The sequence below is a fragment of the Sus scrofa genome, chromosome 14 (assembly GCF_054392235.1).
Source record: "Sus scrofa isolate SSC_HxYL_T2T_F1_AM1 chromosome 14, Sscrofa_HxYL_maternal_Yorkshire_Landrace_v2.0, whole genome shotgun sequence".
NCBI classification, from domain to species: domain Eukaryota; kingdom Metazoa; phylum Chordata; class Mammalia; order Artiodactyla; family Suidae; genus Sus; species Sus scrofa.
The window spans coordinates 35,436,660-35,456,616 of NC_139396.1; the positions used below are offsets into that span (position 1 = coordinate 35,436,660).

The 19,957-nt window shown below is 44.6% G+C and overlaps 1 protein-coding gene and 1 non-coding gene across 3 annotated transcripts in view; both read right to left on the reverse strand.

The window, feature by feature from the left end:
* XKR6 (XK related 6) overlaps positions 1 to 19,957 on the reverse strand; it is a 294,250-nt gene that overhangs the window by 167,793 nt on the left and 106,500 nt on the right. Inside the window, exons 1-2 of one of the 2 annotated variants that reach the window (XM_084997809.1) lie at positions 17,360 to 17,441; positions 51 to 263 (exon numbers count right to left, since the gene is read on the reverse strand). The exons of the other annotated variant lie outside the window; for it this stretch is intronic. The gene's annotated coding sequence lies outside the window, so the exon portion shown is untranslated. Of the gene's footprint in view, positions 1 to 50; positions 264 to 17,359; positions 17,442 to 19,957 lie in introns of those variants that run through there. 2 annotated transcript variants of the gene reach the window in all.
* Positions 16,202 to 16,308, reverse strand: LOC146396489 (U6 spliceosomal RNA). Its single transcript, XR_014828635.1, has one exon. It is a non-coding gene; the product is annotated as a U6 spliceosomal RNA (small nuclear RNA).

Genomic DNA, 19,957 nt, shown 5'->3' on the forward strand with positions numbered 1-19,957 from the left:
AGTCGAGTTGTGCACACTAGAAAGCAGCATGGGGAGGTTAAATGACTTACCTCAGCTACAAAGTAAATCCCCAGCGGAGGCAGGAATATACCCAGGTCTCCGGTGTCCTCCTCTGATAGCATCTGCTTTCTAGCTCCTGCCGCCTCCTCAGTGAAAGGGGAGACTTCAAATAAAGAGTCAGTGCAGTAGTTTGGTCTGCTACTAACAGAGGCAGCGGCGTAGCGGCCGCTGTGTCCTCTGAGAAGATTTAACGCCAGAAATATCTGAAACAGAACAGAGGCCTCGGAGGTCACTTGGCCAGTCCTATCCCGCAGGGATGGGTCCTGCCCTGCTTAGAGACGGTGAGGGAACCGAGACAAGACCGCCTCGCACAGGTACCTGCCTTCACTCCAGGGCTGATGTGCAGACAAGTGGAGCCCATTAACCCAGCTCCCTCTCCACCCAACATACATTCATTCTCCTCTGTCCTGCCCCTTCCTCCCTCTGCTCCCGGATCCAGAGGTCTTTCTCTATAGTGTGCCTCTGTCCCTCCAACCAAATCTGCATGGGGCCTCACTGTTCAAATACTGCTGAGTCTACCCTTGGAAGAGGTGTGAGGTAAGGGTCTCCCCGAAGAACACTGGGGCTGTGGTTACTGGTCACCCACCACATCCTCCACCCCTCTTTCCCTGCTAACAGAACACTGATAGTGATGATTTTCCTCCCCGGGGGGAAGTGACGGATCTCAAGGCTCAGGGTGAATTCTAATTTGCCGGCATCAATTTCAACAACCCTTTTCTTGTGGGATTAACTCTAGGCACAGGTTCTGGCCAATGGGATATGGTGGAAGTCTACTGGTGGAAATTAGAGAAAAGTTTCCTCCTTTTTCAAGAGGGACATGTGGAGAGAGACCTTCTCTTCTTCCTCTGGACACTGTCATATTGCAGAATTACTCTGGGATCAGTGAAAGCCATTTTGCAACCATAACAGGACCCAGCCTAATGTTCTGAGGATGGCAAAGCAATAGGATGGAAGGAGCCTGGGTCTATGACATCATCTTTGAGCTACCGAATTCACCAATCCTAGAGTGATTACCTAGTGACTTCCTATTAAATGACATAATACATTTTTCTTATTACATAGGCTACTCTGAAGTGCATTTTCTGCACCTGTAGCCAAAAGCACCCTTAGTGATTAGCCGTCTGTCTTCTCAATGTGGTCTTTGCTTTTTTTTTTGAGCTGCACTTGCAGCATATGGAAGTTCCTAGGCTAAGGGTGGAATTGGAGATGCAACTGCCAGCCTACACTACAGCCACAGCAACACAGGATTTGAGTCGAGTCTTTGACCTACACTGCAGCTCACGACAACACCAACTCCTTAACCCACTTAACGAGGCCAGGGATTGAACCCATATCCTCACAGATGGTCTGGTTCGTTACAGCTGAGCCACAATGGCAACTCTGAACACAGAGGACCAGTGAAACATGATGGCACTGGGGATGCTGAAGCAATGGGCTGAGCCTGAGGCCAGGCAGGGGCATTGGGCTGCAATGAGGTGCGCATGTGCTGGGAGTCCTAAGGAGACGGGATGCCAGGCTTGGCTCTGCCCACACTGAGAGGAAGGAGACACTGCCCCCAGTCATGAGACCACCTTGCACATCTGTAAGGTGAGGGAGGCTCTAAATCCCATTCTGGGTCAACATTTCCATGATATTTTCCTCTTGGCCACATCCTCGCTGGCCAGTCATTCAATGGCTGCTGTATCTAGGAGAGCTCACTAGGTGCTGGGCACCACAGGGAGATGCGGGAATAAGAGGTGGCTCCCGCCCTCCAGGCGCTCACAGCCCAGCAGGCGATGCTGTTGGGCAGTGCTGTCAGGCAAGGCAGTGCGAGGAGCAGGCACTGCCCAGGCTGGAGGGGTCAGGAAGGGCATCCTGGGGAAGTGGTGCCCATCTACAAGAGGAAAAGGCAGGCAGGGTTGTCTAACCCTACCTGAAAGTGCCAAGAAATAATGGCAATGTCTGTCTACTGCCTACAAAGTTCAGAAGGCAAGGTTTACAGTGTGGAACCTGCAGCCACATTTGTGCCCGACCAAGGTCAACCAAGAGAAGCCTTCTGTTTCTCTTCCTCTCAAGAAGCATGGCCTTTTGACAAGACTGGCTTTGAATCCCAGCCTCACCATTTACTATCTATCTTTCAGGCCAGTTAATTTCTCTGAGTCTCTATCTCCTCATCTTTAAAATGGAACTCAAACCTGTCTCATGGAGTCAGGAAGGCTACTGGAGAGGATGTATGAAACTGTCCAGCATGAGGCTAGGGCCGTAGGAGGAGACCAATAAACGGCAGCTTTTATTTTTTCTTTCTTTCTTTTTTTTTTTTTTTTTTGCTTTTTAGGGCTGCACCCGCAGTATACGGACGTTCCCAGGCTAGGAGCTAAATCGAAGCTGTCGCCACCGGCCTACACCAGAGCCACAGCAACGCAGGATCCGAGCTGCATCTGCGACCTACACCACAGCTCACGGCAATGCCAGATCCCTAACCCATTGAGGAAGGCCAGGGATTGAACCTGCTTCCTCATGGATGCTAGTCAGATTCATTAACCACTGAGCCATGACAGGAACTCTGGCAGCAATTATTATTACATCTGTCCCTATTTTGGCTATTAGATGTGCTGGTGGTGGTGGGTGCTGCGGTGACCTTATTTTTGAGGAGGCACTTAATATTGCTGGGGCTAGAGACTGGGGGGCGGCTGATCTTGCTGTCATGAAATCATGGAAGGCTGAAGCTCCCACCTCCTTCAGCCCTTCCTGGAATTCCATCTCAACTTGAACATGTGGTGGTGGAGGGCTCAGAGGGCTACAAGACAAGACTTTCAGATGTATGGACAGACCCTATTCTCCTGATTAAGATCTTGACATAGAAGACTTCATTTCATGAAGGGACCACTCTAATTTCAAAGCAAAAGAAAAATACATATAAATCTGATTTTTAAAGAACTACTGCCTGATATAAAGTGCAGACTCAAGTGCAGAAGATCAAAAATATGCAGATGAAAATATTGCAGCCAATATCTGCATCTGGCAATAAGTTACTGATAAAATAATTATGTGGCTTTTGCACCACTTTAATGCAAGAGAAGAACTTTGTAACTGGTGCCTTTGTCTTTGTCTTATGTTAAGTGTGATGCTCCTTGTGGAGGATCCCAGATGATGCTGAGGAGGGAAAGGGCTGGGAAACATGAGGTGTGCGGACTGGTCCTCACTCTTCCACTCAGTAGCTATGGGACCTCAGGGGACTTGGTGAGCTGACCTCTGAGAATGCATCAGTATTCATACCTGAAGAACAATTTGCTCTGACTGCAATCAGCACCTTCTCCCAAGACAGAACTGAAGCGGCTGGCAGAGTGCTAAATGCTCTGTCACCTGTGTCATCCCACTGAGTCCTCATAACATCCCTAAAGGGGAAGCACCATCAGGCCCTCTTTACCAAAAAGGTCAATGGCTTCCATGATGTCACACAACCACTGTGGTGGGGGCAGGCGTGTAGGTCCCATCTCTCATACTATGGAGCCTATGCTCCTTAACTGGAGCAAGAAGACATCAGAGAAAGTTCCCAATGTGCAGGCTGGTGAGACAATCCATCTCTCATCCATCCAAACAGAATAACAAACCGAACTAAAAAAAAAAAAAAAAATCCCAGCTCCCTAGAATCAGACCACATTTCTGTCCACATCTGTGCTACAAGCTGGGCTGATGTGACTCTGAACCAACTTCCTCCCATCTGACATGACTCTGAACTAACTTCCTAATGCTTTCTTCTGGCCACTCCGCCCCACCCTCAGCACCCCAGAATGATTCACAGTCCCACACTCAAGAGCTGTCCTGGCCCAGCAAGGGCCCCAGACTGAGGGAGCATCATCCGAATCAGGGGCCTTACAAGTCTTTCAGTAGTTTAAACATTACTGCTGTCTATAAGATCCTTCCCCTCAGTCATCTGTGGCTACTAACTATCCAGAAACCAGCTACCATTCATTCACTTAAGCCTGCTATGAATCCATTACTGACTTTCAGCTCTTAAGCCTCAGTTGTGTTTACAATGGTGGCCCTTTTAAAACATCACAAAGAGTGCACCATTATCCATGTCCGTACACCTTAGGGAGTCCAGACTGGACTCTTTCTAGAATCTAAGTCATCAATCCTAAAGACCTCTCTGTTGGGTCAAAGTGTGGATCGAATACCTGTGAGGCTCAAAGCAGAAAGGGATGTGTGTTCAGGAGACAAGGAGCAAGGTGGGTGCAGAGGGGAACCCAGGCAGAAATCAGCCAAGACGGTGGGATAGGGAGACACTCGGGCAGGGAGCCAGGGTGGGAAGGGGCTCAGCCAAGTAAAAGGGGCTCAGGGTGGGCAGGAGCTGGGGTTCCTGGGTCTCCAAGAGCTCTGTCCCACCCCATACAACCCAGAGACAGAGAAAACATGCTTCTGAGCATTAGGAAGGTCACATCAATACTTAAACTCCAACAACAATGTTGGCCCCTCTTTGAGATGACCCAAGAAGGGAGAGACTGTGCAGTACAAGTGAGAGGCCTACGGTCTAGGAGGAACTTGATTGTCCCTTGCAAAATACCTCCTAATGCCAGGGGCAACGTGGTCGAAGTATGAGGCAGGGCCAAGCTGGCAGTTCCATTACTAACTCGTGTTTACCTCCCTGGCCAATAAAACACAAGCCAAAGCTTAAAGCAAAGGACAGGAAAAAGCCAACGATTTTTTCTTCTTTTTTTGGGTGGAGTCATATTCAATATGGTGACCTCAGGACCTCGTTAAAGTTTATTACTGAAAAGGAATCCTTGTTGGCCCATTTAGCAGTTCAACAGCCATCTCCCCAATGGCCAGACCCCTAGCCTCCCATGTGAACAGTCTTGGTAGCAGGTGGAGGCTACCACCCATATGGGAAGTAGAAAGCTCCATCCAGTTCCACTGCTGGGAACACAACAGGGCAGGGGAGGGGGCACGTGCTCTGGTCTCAGCCAATCAGGAGCACTGACATGGCCGCAGGCTGCCTGGAGGTTCTAGGGTCATACCTGCAGCACTGATGAGCTTGTTCCTGCTGGGGGACTTTATCAGGGCCTCTACAGCTTCCTTCTGCTCATCTGGTCTCCTGTCCAAATGAATGCAGGAGCCCAAATTCTCCCTATACCTTCTGTTCATTCTTCTCACCCCTCCCCCCACTCACACAGCCAGAATTGGGTTCCATTACTGGCTGCTTCAGAGGACAGATGCATCATTCACAATAATCTTAAATGAATAGGAATCCGCATGCCTGAGGTCAAGGCACCAATGATGCCATGACTCCAAATAAGCCACAATAGACCCAATATCCCAAAAGACTGGATCTGTCAGCAGATCCTGAACTCTGCAAGGAGAATGGGCCTCCCTAGAGTGCTCTGTGGGCACCACTTCCAGGAGAGCCCAGCCCTCCCACTACATTCAGACAACCAGGAGTTTAATCCCACATGTAAAGGTCATCAACAGTGAGAAGTGGTGAGTTCCCCATCACTGGAAGGATTCAAGCTGACACAGAAGGCATAGAAGAGACTCCTAAGAGCAAGGTCCACCAAAGATTCTTTCCAACCTGAGTTTCCCTGTATGAGGCGTAAGCACGAAAACAACCTGTGACTAATTGGTGACCCTCAGATTAAAAAACATTTCCTGGGAATGTACTGGAAAACAAGGGGTCAAAGAAGGTTGGTGGCTTTCAGAATTCACAGACACCTGTTTTGAAAAACTGCTAAGAAAATTCCATTCAGTGTCAGGTCAGAAAGATTTCAGGCTCACACCTCATAAAATGATATTAGAAGACATCTTCAAATCCACCCCGTGTATCAGCTTCTATAACAGAGATGTTGTTAAATATCTATTTGAGCCAAAAAAAAAAAAAGATTTTACAGAAACCAAATCTGACATAAAATGATAATTCTGACCCAGATCCCTTTGCAAAAGAACGAATCTCTCAAAAGCAGTCCTACACAGCCAAGCATGAAACAAGCTATTTCATTAAGGCCGGTTTCAGATCATGCTGCCAGCGCTGTTTACTTACCCACACCTCACACTGTCTTGTCCTGTTACTAATTTTGGGCGGCACTGTTTTCCTTCTCAAACCACATGCCAAGTCCCTAGGGAGGTGACCTCACACCCAGTGCCCTGGAGTCAGGGTTCTCAGTAAATTAGAGGCAGGATGGCTGAGGGAGGACGCCCCTCCTTCCTTCAGGTGACAAATAGAAGCAAGGGCATGATATGCTCACTAAAATCAATGGGCTGAACACACTAAATACTTAAGATTCAAATGAGGAGGATTAAACCATAATGTTAACACTGCTTTCAATGTTTTGGATGTATAATCTGAAACGTATTTCTTCAAGCATATTTAATGAGCTCCTACAAGTGCAAAACATTAAAAATGAATAGAATGGTACCTGCCCCTTGGTGCCTAATCTGGCAAAATAAAATAAAATGTAATATGATAAATACCATTTTAGAGGTATAAAGCACTGAGAGGATTTGGGGAAAGTTGTGACTATTTGTGGCAGAGGAAATCAGGAGAGGCTGTATGTTCCTTGCACACAGAAGAGGCTCAACAAATAGATGAATGGATGCATGGGTGGATGGATGAATGGATGAAAGGAGAGTTGGGATAAGGAAATTCCAGCCAAGAAAACCACAGAGGTCAAGACAAAGGGGAAGAAAAGCATCAAGCATCAAGAATGACCTGGAGCCCCATGGCTGGACCATCAGGTCCAATGAGGGAAGCACTGAAGCAAAGGCTAGAAAAAGAGTCTGGGGTCAGGGAGTAGAGGGTCATAGAGCCTCATGAGGGTGCCAAGACCTTGTCCAATCTGGAATGGCCACATGGAGGGAACAGAATTCCATTAGGCAGCAAAAAGGAAATCTGAGAAATCTTCCATATGAGACAGAGGAATATTTATTATATGCTCACTGAGTGCCAGGCTAGAGTTAAGTGCTTTCTAAAAATGAAATATTTCAAGCACATCAGTACAGAGAAGAATACAAGAAACGCTTATATACCCACCCAACTTTGTCAAAACTTAACATTTCTGCATGAATAGCTTCATTTTCTTTGTGAGAAATAAATCACTTAACATATCATTAAAACCCTCTCTGTACTTTTCTACATTCCATTCCCCTTTCCTGAGGTAACCATTGCGTGAATTTGCTGTTAATTGTTCCCATGTGTATTTTAATATTTTTGCTAGAAAGACATTTACTCGTATGCTAGGTATATGTATTTACCCACACATACACAAGTAGATACATATATATGTAACTCTATAATATAAATACATATGGTTCAGCATGTTTTAAGCATGATATAAATGGTTTCATACTGTAGATATTCTACATATTTTTTTCACTCAACATTTTTTTCAGACTTATCCACAATGATGCAAATGCAGTTCTGTGCAGTACAGAATTGCTATACAGTATTCCATTGAATGAATATCCCTTCTCCTTTTAACAGTATTTTTGTTATTTCCACTGTTCCTGTCATTAAGAACAATGCTGTTAAGAGCGCTCCTGGCAATAGAACTGCTGGGGAACAGGCACACACAGCTTCTCTGATTTGCTCTGTAAAAGGGCAGACCAGCAATGGGAGTCTGCTTGACGTATGTGCCTACACGCTGTGCCACATGATAGAAGGGAAACCCTATTTCTTTTTCTGATCTGTATTTCCTGGACTACTACTGAGATCAAACATCTTTTCATGTATTTATTGGTCTTTGGATTTCCTCCTTAGACACTGCTTGTTCATATCTTTTGCCCACTTTTAAAACCTGGGTCTTTTTTCCCTTGTCGGTTTGAAGGAGGTTCTTGATAAATGCTGAAAACTAACCCTTTGTTAGTTACATGCCCCACAGATTCTGCACACAGTCTGCGGCTTATCTTTCAATATTGTTTTTGGTGTGTATGTTTTTATTCCTAACTACAACTCATGACATCTCTATCATCAACTCCATTTTATAAGTGAGAAAACCGATCCTGTGTGACCTGCCTGAGGCCCCTCAGCCAGAATGGGGAAGGAGTACAACTTGAGCCCCGGTCATTATGACCCCGAGACACTTGCTTCCCCCAGCTACTCTTCTAGACAATTCTAGATCAGGTGATAAGTAATAATTAGCACCAGTAGCAGCAGATGGTGCTAGGAATGGATGGAAGAGAAAGGAGACAGGGGCTATAGACAGAAAAAATCAACAGAAACTGACCAATGCATAACAGGGTCAAGGACAAGGACAAGGCTGTGTCCAGGTGAGGGAGACAGAGGCCCCTCTAAGGATACAGAAATGCAGGAGGAAGGAGTTTGCAGCCTGACTGTTAACCTGCTGGACTGAAGTGCTGGCGTCAACTCGTGTTGGAAATGTGGGGTAAGAGACTGAGAAGCCTTCTGCAGAAAAACGCCTGTTGCTGAGGGTCCAGATGAACAAACAGAGAGAAAGGACATGGAAGGACAGTGCTCAAGGCCAGCTTTGGGGGCCCCAAATCTATTCCACCCATGGGGTTGTGAAATTCCCCAGGAACTCCTCTCACACCAACCTTTCTCCCTTCCACACCTGACAGCCAGCGCAACGCCAAGGTCACAGTAAGTTTTCGCTAGGTGTTTGCTGAATGAATGGAAACTGTTCTATCCGTTATACAGGCCCACAATCCCTATGGTCAGAATTTTTCGGCTCTTAGGAAAGTAATTAAGTGCAAAAAGCCCAATGGGGTCAAAAGTAGAACTCCATTCTGCAGTTAAGTGTACAAATATTCACAGTAAGTGGGATAAAGAAAGACTATAAATACCCTTAAATCATTTTAGGTCATGTTTTGCTGCCAAATTAACTTATGCCAAACTTAAGGAAACACTTTCATATTCTGGAATGTGGAGTTGCAGATAAGGGATTACGAGGCCACACAGCATTGTTTTATAAGCTTTTCTGACTACAGTGCAGAGTGAGAAAAACATTTTCCACCTGAAACTCATTATAGTCACACACACACACACACACACACACACACACACCCCTACACACATAAAACTGAAACCATTTACTATTATTAAATAATACTTCCTTACAGTATGTGAGGTGCTTTGATATTTTCTATTTTATTCTATTTATTTTATTTTTAGAATTCTGGTTGTAGCCAATTAAACTGAGGTCAAAGCCTACTATTGGGGAGTGACCTGAAGTCTGAAAAATACTGCCCAAGAGCCCAGCACCAGGCATTGCTCACAAAGATACTAGTTAAGTCTGTGAACAAAATGGAAAGTAATACTTGTGCAAACACCACTGTGGACTGTGAACATGGAACGCTTTGACCTAGAGACCCCCTCTAAGTCTTGGGTGGCTAAGTGGGGACCCTGACTGTAAGGATCTGTACCCCCGGAAGTCACGATATGAAGGACACTGTGCTGGGCATGGAGACATCCTGGGTCATAAAAGGAGAAACTGCTTAGTTTATAAGTTTGCCATGAGCTGGCAAAGGTCCTGCCCTGTAAAGATGAGTAAGAAGACTGGAAAGAGGTCCGAAGATAAACTCTTCCTCTTGGATGGTGATCAAGAAATTCATTTTGCTCTACTTCTGGAGGAACCTCAGCCAGAAAAGAACTCAGGATCCCTTTCAACCTCTTTCAATTCTCCTGGCCCACAATCATCAATAAATTGGCTTTTCATCATGAAATGTCAGGGCTGAAAGGGGCCTACAGACCACGCAAATCAGCTATTAGGTCCCCTTGTGTTATGGTAGGCAGCACAGGTGAGGACACCCTGTGCAGCTGGCATTGAGGCTCACAGCGGAGAAGACCTGGCCAGGCTGCCTGACTGGCTGGGATGCCCATGGCAGCCAAGGTGCTGCACGGTCCCCACCCGAGCGTCTCATCCACCGTTTATCTCCAGTCATAGCCTCCAGCACAACACAAGGATGCCATGAAGGAAAAACTATGGCCTCCCTGGTCCCTGAGATCCACCATGGACTGGGTCTCACCTGCGAGCACTTAATCCCCTCATATGTGCTCGGCCTCTTGGTTAGGATAGAGGTTTTTAGCAACATGATCCTTCCTTCTGATTCTGGTAATTACCTAAGATGCATTCAAATCTGGTTTGAGTATTTTATACATGAAACTGATATTAAAAACTGTATACTTGAGGCCACTGTCTCTCCCTTTTGTGATTTCTTAAAAATAGTAAGTGTATTATCTGTAACAAAAAATTTAGCACTTTGTGTTTCGGTGTTTTTATATTATCTATTTTTGGGGGAGCATATATAATTTCTCTCTCACACTCATCAGGGAAAACTCAAACACAGAAAGGGGCTGCTCCTTGGGACCCTCCGCCTCCTGCCCCTAGCCCCCAAATATCCACCTTCAAATCATCCAGAGCAGTGAACACAGTGGGGGATGATGCCACCAACTTTAATGGGGTAGCTGCCAGCTGCTAGACACTGGACTTAGATCACCACGCTTAATCCTCCTCACAGCCCCGTAACACAGTGGCTTCACTATCATTTCCAAGGCTCTGAGATGCTACGTTCCTGGCCCAAAGCCCAGGCCAGACTGCGCCTTCCACACACCTCCGGAGAGCAGACTGGCTGCTCCTTAAAATGCAGGATGCTATTTCTGGGGTGGACACTGAAAAAACAGAGGTTGATTTGTAGGCAAATTCCTTATAAAACCTCTTAATGAGACAATTCCAGGCTATAGAAAGATGAGTGTACTTTTTTTTTTTCCTTCTTCTTCCTTTTTAGGGTGTACCTGTGGCATATGGAAATTCCCCGGCTAGGGGTTGAATCAGAGCCATAGCTGCTGGCCTACGCCACAGCCACAGGAATGTGACTTGCACCACAGCTCATGGCAATGCAAGATCCTTAACCCACTGAGCCAGGCCAGGGATCAAACCTACATCCTCATGGATACCAGTCAGGTTCATTTCTGCTGTATCAAAACAGGAACTCCCAGAAGTATACTTAAACTTGATCAGAGATATAAAACATTTTTGGTTTGACTTTTTTTTCCCAAGTTGCAAACACTCATCTGTAAGACCTACACCTCATTTCAAATGAGCACTATCATATATAAAAGAAACATACAAATGTGAGGTATTACCTTCATTATTTGCACATACATTGTCTCTTCTAATATATTCTAGATATTCTTCAAATAGATTATATTATCTCTTCCAATTAAAAAAAAGTCCACTTGCCAAAGTGTAGTGATACCAAGGCAAGCATGCGGGTCAGCCACGAGCTGGACCAGAATCACATGCACATCTGCTCAGTGCGGACTTGGGAGATTGGCATTTCTGGGAACCATGTAATGTGGTGAGGGCTCCCCAGCACTCTGCTCTGAATCCCCTTCGTCATGAAAGCACTCTGATCTCCTGTCAGAGTCAACAGACAGTAAAGAGTAAGACAAAACACACCCACCACACTAATAAAATTTACTGCTCAAAGCAGGTGGAAAAGAAAAAAATCACGTGCAACTTGGCTCTGTTCCTAAATCTGTAGACTTGGGTAAGGCACCTTTTTTTTTAAGCTTCAGATTCAGCATTTCTGGGGAGTGACTCAAGAACTGGCAAATTTTTCAAAGCCCTAACGGTGGTTCTGATGCACACATATGGGGAAGACTAGCTCACACTTAATTAGTGGTTGTACTTTCCCCAAAATGCTTGCTGCCAGTTTCTAATTCCACTGTCTTCCAATTAAGTCTACAATTAAAACTAACTTCAATCATTTTCTTTCAGAGCTGTGAAGACATTTTGTTTAAACATGGAAGAAGGCATAAAATAAAAGACTGAAAAATTTGACCAAGTAAAAGTGTAAAACATTCTGAATGTCAAAACATACTATAAACGAAGTTAAATAACAAGCGAGGGAAAATTTGTGTGCAAGTGACAAAGGCTAATAACTTAGAGTTTTCAGGGATCATTAAAAAAAAAAAAAAAAAAGACCAAACAAAACTTCAAGAGAAAAATGAGTCAAGGACCTGAGAGGCATTTCACAAAAGAAAAAAAAATGTAAGAAATTCAGTCTCACTGAAAATCAAACACATGCAAATTAAAATAAAGGGATATCTTTTTTTTTGGTCTTTTTTTTAAGGCCGCCCCTCCGCATATGGAGGTTCTCAGGCTAGGGGTCGAATCAGAGCTGTAGCTTTGGGCCTACACCACAGCTCACAGCAACACCGGATCCTTAACCCACTGAGCGAGGCCAGGGATCGAACCTGCATCCTCATGAATGCTAGTCAGATCCGTTTCCACTGAGCCACGACAGGAACTCCGGGATATCTTTTTAAACTGCCAAAAAGGTAAAGTTTAAAAACAATGCCCCCAAAGAGCCAGAGTGAATGTTAGTTAAGCATATGTATTGGAAACCATTCTGGAACGTGCTTTGTTAATATTTATCAAAAGGCATCATTCATCCAAAAAGTATTTTAAATATCTTTTGAATTGGTAATTCCATTTCTCAGTATTTACCCTAAGGGAATAATCAGAGAGGTGCACAAAGATTCAGTACAAGGATTCTCCCTTGCTGCATAACATTAAATCACAGGAAACAAACTAAATGTGCATCAATAAGGGACAACTGGATACATACTGATGGACCAACTAGTCCTCCAAACCCCTCTTAAATATTTCAAAATTTTAGAAAAAAGTCATTCTAATATTCTTACGTGAAAGCAAAGGCTACAAAACTTTAATAGTAAAAGAAAATCATTAATAGTGTCATCATCACAATTTGTTAAAATATGCACATGAATGGTACCAAAATGATAACCATAGTTATCACTGAGTGGTAAGAGTACAGTGATTTTTTTCTTTGTGCATTCCTTTCATCTCCAAAATTTTTGCAGTGAACATGTATTATTAGGTTTAGAACAAGACACAATTAGAACACTGCAGGAAGTTCCCGTTGTGGCTTAGTGCTAACGAACTTGACTAGGATCCATGAAGATGTAGGTTCGATCCCTGGCCTTGCTCAGTAGGTTAAGGATTTGGTGCTGCCGTGAGCTGTGGTGTAGGTTGCAGATGTGGCTCCCAACCTGCGTTGTTGTGGTTGTGGTGTAGGCTGATGGCTGCAGCTCCAATTTGACCTCTACCCAGGAACTTCCATATGCTGTGTGTGCAGCCCTAAGAAGAAAGGAAAAAAAAAAAAAAAAAAAAAAAAAGGCATTCGTAATTTTGAGCTGAATAAGAAACCAAATGAATCAGACCTTTCTATGTACCACTGATTATTCGGCATCAAATGACTGAGACTGTTTGGAAGAGGAAAGAAGATGGACCAACACCAATAATTAGGCAGGCTGTTTCTGGAAAAAAGTCATTGTGAAAGTAAAAGGCTCTATGAGATTCACTGCCTCAGATCTCATGGACCCAGGGCCAGCCAGCCTCCTCTCCCCAGCTGGGGCCTGAGGCCCAAGGCTCACCAAGTCCACACTGGTTTTCCACGCTCATATCTTTCTCTGTTTGACAATATTGAGAGATTTCTCAGCATAATCCATATGAAGAATAAGCTTACTCAAGACCTCACTGAAAGTTCCCTTAAGAATTGGGATACAGACACTGCATTTCCAGTTGGCAAATCTTGAGTGAAATTTAGGCCACTAGCATAGGATTTGCATATCTCAGTACCATCGCACAGGTATGCTGCCCATGAATCAATGCCACTGAGCTCTTTACTTCCATCTGGAAGGTGGAAGGCGGCCTCCAGTCAAGTTAAATCCGAATTTCCTGAGCACAGTTAAGTTTGTCACCAGCAGGCCGCTTGCCATCTGCTGTGTCTTCTTGTTGCCTACAAATGGTAAGTCTTCCCTCAGACCCCCTTAGGCCATCGGCACCACAGGAGACATCACGAGAAACCGTCACCCCAGTAAAAGTAGGTGTGTATTTTTTCTCCTGAGTTTCAAAAAAAAACCCAGCATTTTAGTGCCACCTCCCCTGTCCTCTATTCACGATGCAACAACTACATTAGAACTAGCATAAAAGACTCCATGAGGAGTTATAAAACTTGGGTTCTAGCATAAGTCTCAACACTCTACCTCTTGTAACCTACCTTATTATGTGTAAAAGGAGGTAACATCAGCACTGCTCAACTCACAGGGTAGTTACAAAAATGCATGTGAAAGTTCTTGGTAAACAAGAGCCTGGCTGGCTATTCTGTGTGATCTGCAGACCGATCAGACTGGCTTCACCAACAAGCTGTTAGAAAAGCAAACTCCCAAGTCCCACTCCAGAAACAGTGAATCCGAATCTGCAACTGAACTAGGTGCATGCATGCACACACACATGCACACACACTGAGAAGGACTGAGTGGGGGGGCACTATTTATGAGAACTTGCGTGTAAGCTAGAGAGCCCCGTGAACAGGACGAACACAAGGTCCTATTTTCCCCAATCTTTGGTTTTTCTGATGCTATGTGCACATCTCACCCTTAAATATTATAGGTTCCAATGTCTAAATACAGGAGGAGAGTATTTCAGTAATTTCATAACTAGAGAACAGAAATTCTGTCTCCAAATCTCTGAGTTATAGCTTGGATTACTTGCTCAAGCATGTTTGCACTGTGTTCCTTTTCAGTTAGAGTCTTTACAGAAAAATTCAAGATACCTCTTTCAGAATAGTTGAAGAATTGATTATTTATTTATGCTTACATAAGTGAGAAAAATCACTTAGAAAGCCTGTACCCTTACATTTCAGTCTATTTCCATTGTTGGAGGAATAGCCTTCTTTGTTCTTTGCGTCTTTTGAATCTTAAGTCAGAGGAGAAAGACAAATTCATTGTGTTTCAAAAGTCATTTTAAAGTAGACTTTCTGGCCTAGCAACTTTCTGAAATAGTCACCCATAGAAATACTTAACATTGTTATCAGCTTCTGAATTTAGTCTACGGAAGTCTAAGGTACAAAGTGGTAGTTTTAAAAACTTCGTAGGAGAAAACAAGAGTTCCCTCCCTTTTCCCTGAGCCCCCAAGGGTGGGGGGCAAAGCAAAGTCTGAGGTGGACATGGTATCTTTCTCCCACTTGTGCCCTCCTCCTGCCCAGGGACCACACACTACACTTTCAGCCACCACCTCGACATGCACACCTGGCTCCACACTACAGCTCTCCTCCCACTGAACAAGCCTCCCTGCCCTCAGATCTCCTCTCTGAGCAGGGGGAGGGCAGGAGGGTAATCTTGTCCAACCAAACTCACACTCTGGAAATGGGCAGGCTCAGTGAGTCTATCCAGTTGACTTCTGTAACCCAGGCCTCTAGCACAAAGCCTGGCACCATAGCTGCTGTTCAAGAAGTATCTACAAAAGGGATTAAGCCACTAAAATATTTTCTAGAGCTAACACTTATTTTAGCACAGTCACCATCCAACTGGGGGAATGTTAGCGAAGTGGCTGCAGGGGAGCATTCAGGCAGTGGAGCTGGAGGCAGGAATGACTTGCTAGACAGGGTGGCCCTGCCTGGAGACCTGGCCTTGGGGTCAGCTCCTCTTAAGACAGTTGCTGTTGTTTTATGTCTTTTGCCTTCTTCCAGAGTCCTTTTTGGGTTTTTGTTTGTTCATCTTTTTTAAACAGCCACAGGTGCGGCATATAGAAGTTTCTGGGCTGGAGCTGCAGCTGCTGGCCTACGCCACAGCCACAACAACGCCAGATCCAAGCCACATCTGCAATTTACACCACAGCTGATGGCAACTTGGGATCCTTTAACGAACTGAGCAAGGCCAGGGATGGAACCCCCATCCTCATGGATACTAGTCAGGTTCTTAACCAGCTGTGCCACTACGGGAACTCTTCTTCCAGATTCTGTAAGAGCTCCAAGTTTCTTCACAACTCCCTAGGTGGGAGCAGTGGGGCATTCATTTATTCACTCATTCAAATATTCAGTATTTACTGGGTTTCTAATATATGTCAGGTATTGTTCTAGGTTTGGAAGAAATATCCAGAAACAAAAACAAAGACGTTGCCCTCTCTGAGCTTACATTTTAGTGGAGGCGATAAATCTTTTTTTAAATTTAAAATATAGTTGATTTACAATGTTGTCCCAATTTCTGCTGTACAGTAAAGTGACGTGTGTGTGTGTATGTGTACATTCTATTCTTTTTTATATTATTTTTCATCATGGTCTATCCCAGGAGATTGGATATAGTTCCCTGTGCTGTTCAGTAGGACCTTATTATTTATCCATTCTAAAAGGAGTAGAATGCTTCACAAACTTGTGTGTTATCCTTGCAGAGGGGCCATGCCAATCTTCTCTGTATCGTTCCAATTTTAGTCCATATGCTGTCCAAGCGAGCACTGAAGGAGATAAATCTTTAATGTCAAGTTGTGACAGTTGCTATGAGGAAATAAGGGAGATAATACAAGAGATGCTGCTCTGGATTGGCGGGTCAGAGGGGGCCTCTCTGAGGAGAAGACAGGATACAGAGAGCTATGTGAAGCAAGCTAATGAGCCCTGTGAGCTCCTGGGGGAGCACTGCGGGCAAAAGGAACATAAAGTGCAAAGGCTCTGAGACAGAAAGGAGTGGGACTCACTAACGGGGCTGGCTGACAAGTGCAAGAGGTGACGTAGCCACAATTTTTTAAGTTACACTCATTTTTAAGAAGAGGTAATAGATTTTATGACTTTAATCTAAGCTAAGCCTTCCACATAACCAGACACTGAATCCTGGACCACTTGAGTTCTACTCATTGTGTTTAGTGCACCACAGCTTCACTGAGAAATCTAGAGACCCTGAGGAGGAAAAGTGGCTGGGGAGGGTGGTGTGGATACCATCAGAGTAATCCAATTCCAGCAAAAAAAGTGCACTTCACTGAAAGAACTAAAATGAATAACACATCTAACCCTCATAAAGATTTAGAAATAGATCATTTAGAATATCTATTTAGACATTTAGAAACAGATGGAGAAGTTCTGTGGCACAGCGTGTTAAGGATCTGGCAACTATGGCACAGGATGCAGCTCTGCCATGGGTTGGATCCCTGGTCAGAGAATTTCAATATGCCCCCAGCGTGACCAAAAAAAAAAAAAAAAAAAAAAAAAAAATCACGGTTTTGCTGTATGGTGTTTAACTTAAAACCTGCTGTCTATTTTATCTGCCTAATGAGTACAGTAAACCTTGGAATCAAAGCAGGTTCACTGGAGGAAGCTAGAAAGTTGTGTTCTGCGCATGGCTATGACACTGGGTAACCACCTGACATCCCAAAGTCTCCCACGGGCCTTGGCCTCGCGGTCAGTGCTCTGAAAGCGGCTGCAGACACGCCTCCCCAACAACAGGTGCTCCCACCAGAGGAGACAGGAGACCCTGTTCCTTCACAGCCCGAAGCAGAGACTATCACCTTCAACCCACCTGCCGCTGTCGTCACGCTGGCCTGAAGAGACGAGGCGTCGCCCAGGTGTACGAGAAAGCGCACGCACGCGCGCAGACGCACAGGCATGCGCACACATGCACATACACATGCCCACGCACAGCCGTACGTGCGCACGCACGTGCACAGACGCAGAATGCACATGAGCGCACACTGCTCCAAGGTAACGTCTTGAAGTACTAAATCCTTAATCCTGTATCTCAGTTATGAGCATCTCAATTTGGGGAATTGTCCATAATTTACAGCAAGATGATTGGGTAAGTGCAGGTATTATACAGAAGGATATTCATTGAAACTGAATATAAAAGAGTGAAAACTGAAAGGAACCTGAGTAATGAAACTGTAAACCACTCAATTTCCAGCAATAGAGAGTAGGTTACAACCGCATGGAACAGCCAGTTGCAAAGGATGCTATTAGCTCTGGGTACTGATGCTCTTGAAACAACTGACCGTGATCTAAACTGACGGTGATCAGAATATTAATAGTAGTGAGATAGAGAACTCTGCTTTTTATTTTTCTGTGTCATTTGAAATTTTTACAAATCATATTTTTTATAAGAAAAAAAAGTTATAGCCTTTTGGAAACCCATGTATTGAGAGATAGAAGAGAGGAAACTATTACTACCTTTTCTTCCATTCCTCACCTGCCAAACTGAGAGCCCGCAAGAGCCAATCTTTGCTGTACTCAGTGGAAACTCCTACATAGGAGAAGCCCCAGAGGACGGCAGTTGTCCCCTGGTGCCTGTAGAAATGAACCCCTGCTCCTTAGCATGGCATTTGGGGTCCTCCATGATGTCCCACTTTCACCACCATTAAGTTTGACCTTGATCAACCTGGCCTGTCCTCCTAAACCCTTTAGAAAGTATGTGTCCCTTGGTACCCACTCTAAAAGCCCATGCTTCATTAGGAGGCCCTCTGGCACTCTGTGTCAGATTCTTCCACACAGTCCAGCTTGTTGTGACTGTGCCTATATGACAAATGGTGTCATGGGGTTGCCATCTGGGTGGACCTTGGGAAAGAAAATTCTAGGCAGGAGGAATGACAGTGGCAGAAATAAAAAATATGCACAACTGCTCTTAAGATGCAGAAAAGCCATATACAATTGTTGGAGATTTTTCAATATTTCCTCTCTTTCTTAAGATAAACCCGTTGCTCAGCTCCAATTTCTACCAACATGGTCTTTCTCAAATTACTCTCCAGGGAGGTCTCCTCTGATCTCCCTATTTATTTATTTATTTTATTTTTTTGTCTTTTTGCTATTTCTTGGGCCGCTCCCGCAGCATATGGAGGTTCCCAGGCTAGGGGTCGAATCGGAGCTGTAGCCCCCCGGCCTACACCAGAGCCACAGCAACGCAGGATCCGAGCCGCGTCTGCAACCTACACCACAGCTCACGGCAACGCCCACTGAGCAAGGGCAGGGATCGAACCCGCAACCTCATGGTTCCTAGTCGGATTTGTTAACCACTGTGCCACAATGGGAACTCCCTGATCTCCCTATTTAAAAACCAACACCCACTCCTCCATCCCTCACCAGGGTTCTAAGCACATTGTTGGTCTTTTCTTTTATTCCACAGAATGATAATTGACTTGTGTCTGTTTACCTCTGCCAGGATGTCAACTCCACACTTTGTGTGTTCTGTTTCCCAAGAGCCCAGAACAGCACCTGGAAAGTGGCCATCAGTATGTTGCAGGAATGAATAATTTACTCAAGTGTCATGTCCAACTGTACCGTGCTTCTCAAGATACTCTACAGAATAGCTTTTTGAGGAAATAATTTTGCTGGAGGCTCTAATACTGAAAAAGGTAGGGAGAAACAGGAAGCAAGACTGGCAAGTGAAAACTTCCAATTGTTGAGAAATGAGGTCTTTTCACTCACTGGGCTAAGGATGAGACAGAACTTCTCCCACTGGCAACTCGATGCCCACCTGGGCACCAGGGTAATCGAGTGCTCAGACACTTCATCTGAGGTTCGAGTCTTCATCAACAAGAGGAGGATGAAGACGAAGGACTTGAAGAGGCAAATTTAATGTGCAGTGCTCAGCTCTGATCCATTCAGTCATAAAACCAAACAGATAAACCAGCACGGGGAAAATAACCGTACCCTAGCAGTGTTTGTTGCACTTTAACAACTTTTACCCATCCCTCTGCCACTTCCCTTTTATCACCTCTGATTCTCACTCTAAATTTTAAATCCTTAAGGTGGTCATCAACTTCACTACCAAAGGGAGCCAGAAAGATCAGTGGGGTAGTAGACTAAGAATGGAAAGATGAGAGAAAGGGCTATTATAGGTTTTATGCTCCACTCAGACCAAATTTATCATTTTCTTGGATAGAATTTAGAACTTGGAAGATGGAATTCTAGATCAGCAGCTGATGGCAATGTTTTAGCGGAAATGGCAACCACTGAATTAACTCTACTTCTTAATTTCAATTTAAACAGAATTATCTTAAAAACCCAGAGACAGGGAGGAATTACAATTTGCTACAATGATTTCCTGGAAAGATGTTATAAAACAAGCAAATAGGAATTGCTTATGCCGATAGATGTGAAAAGCCACACTCCAACACCTGCCTCATAT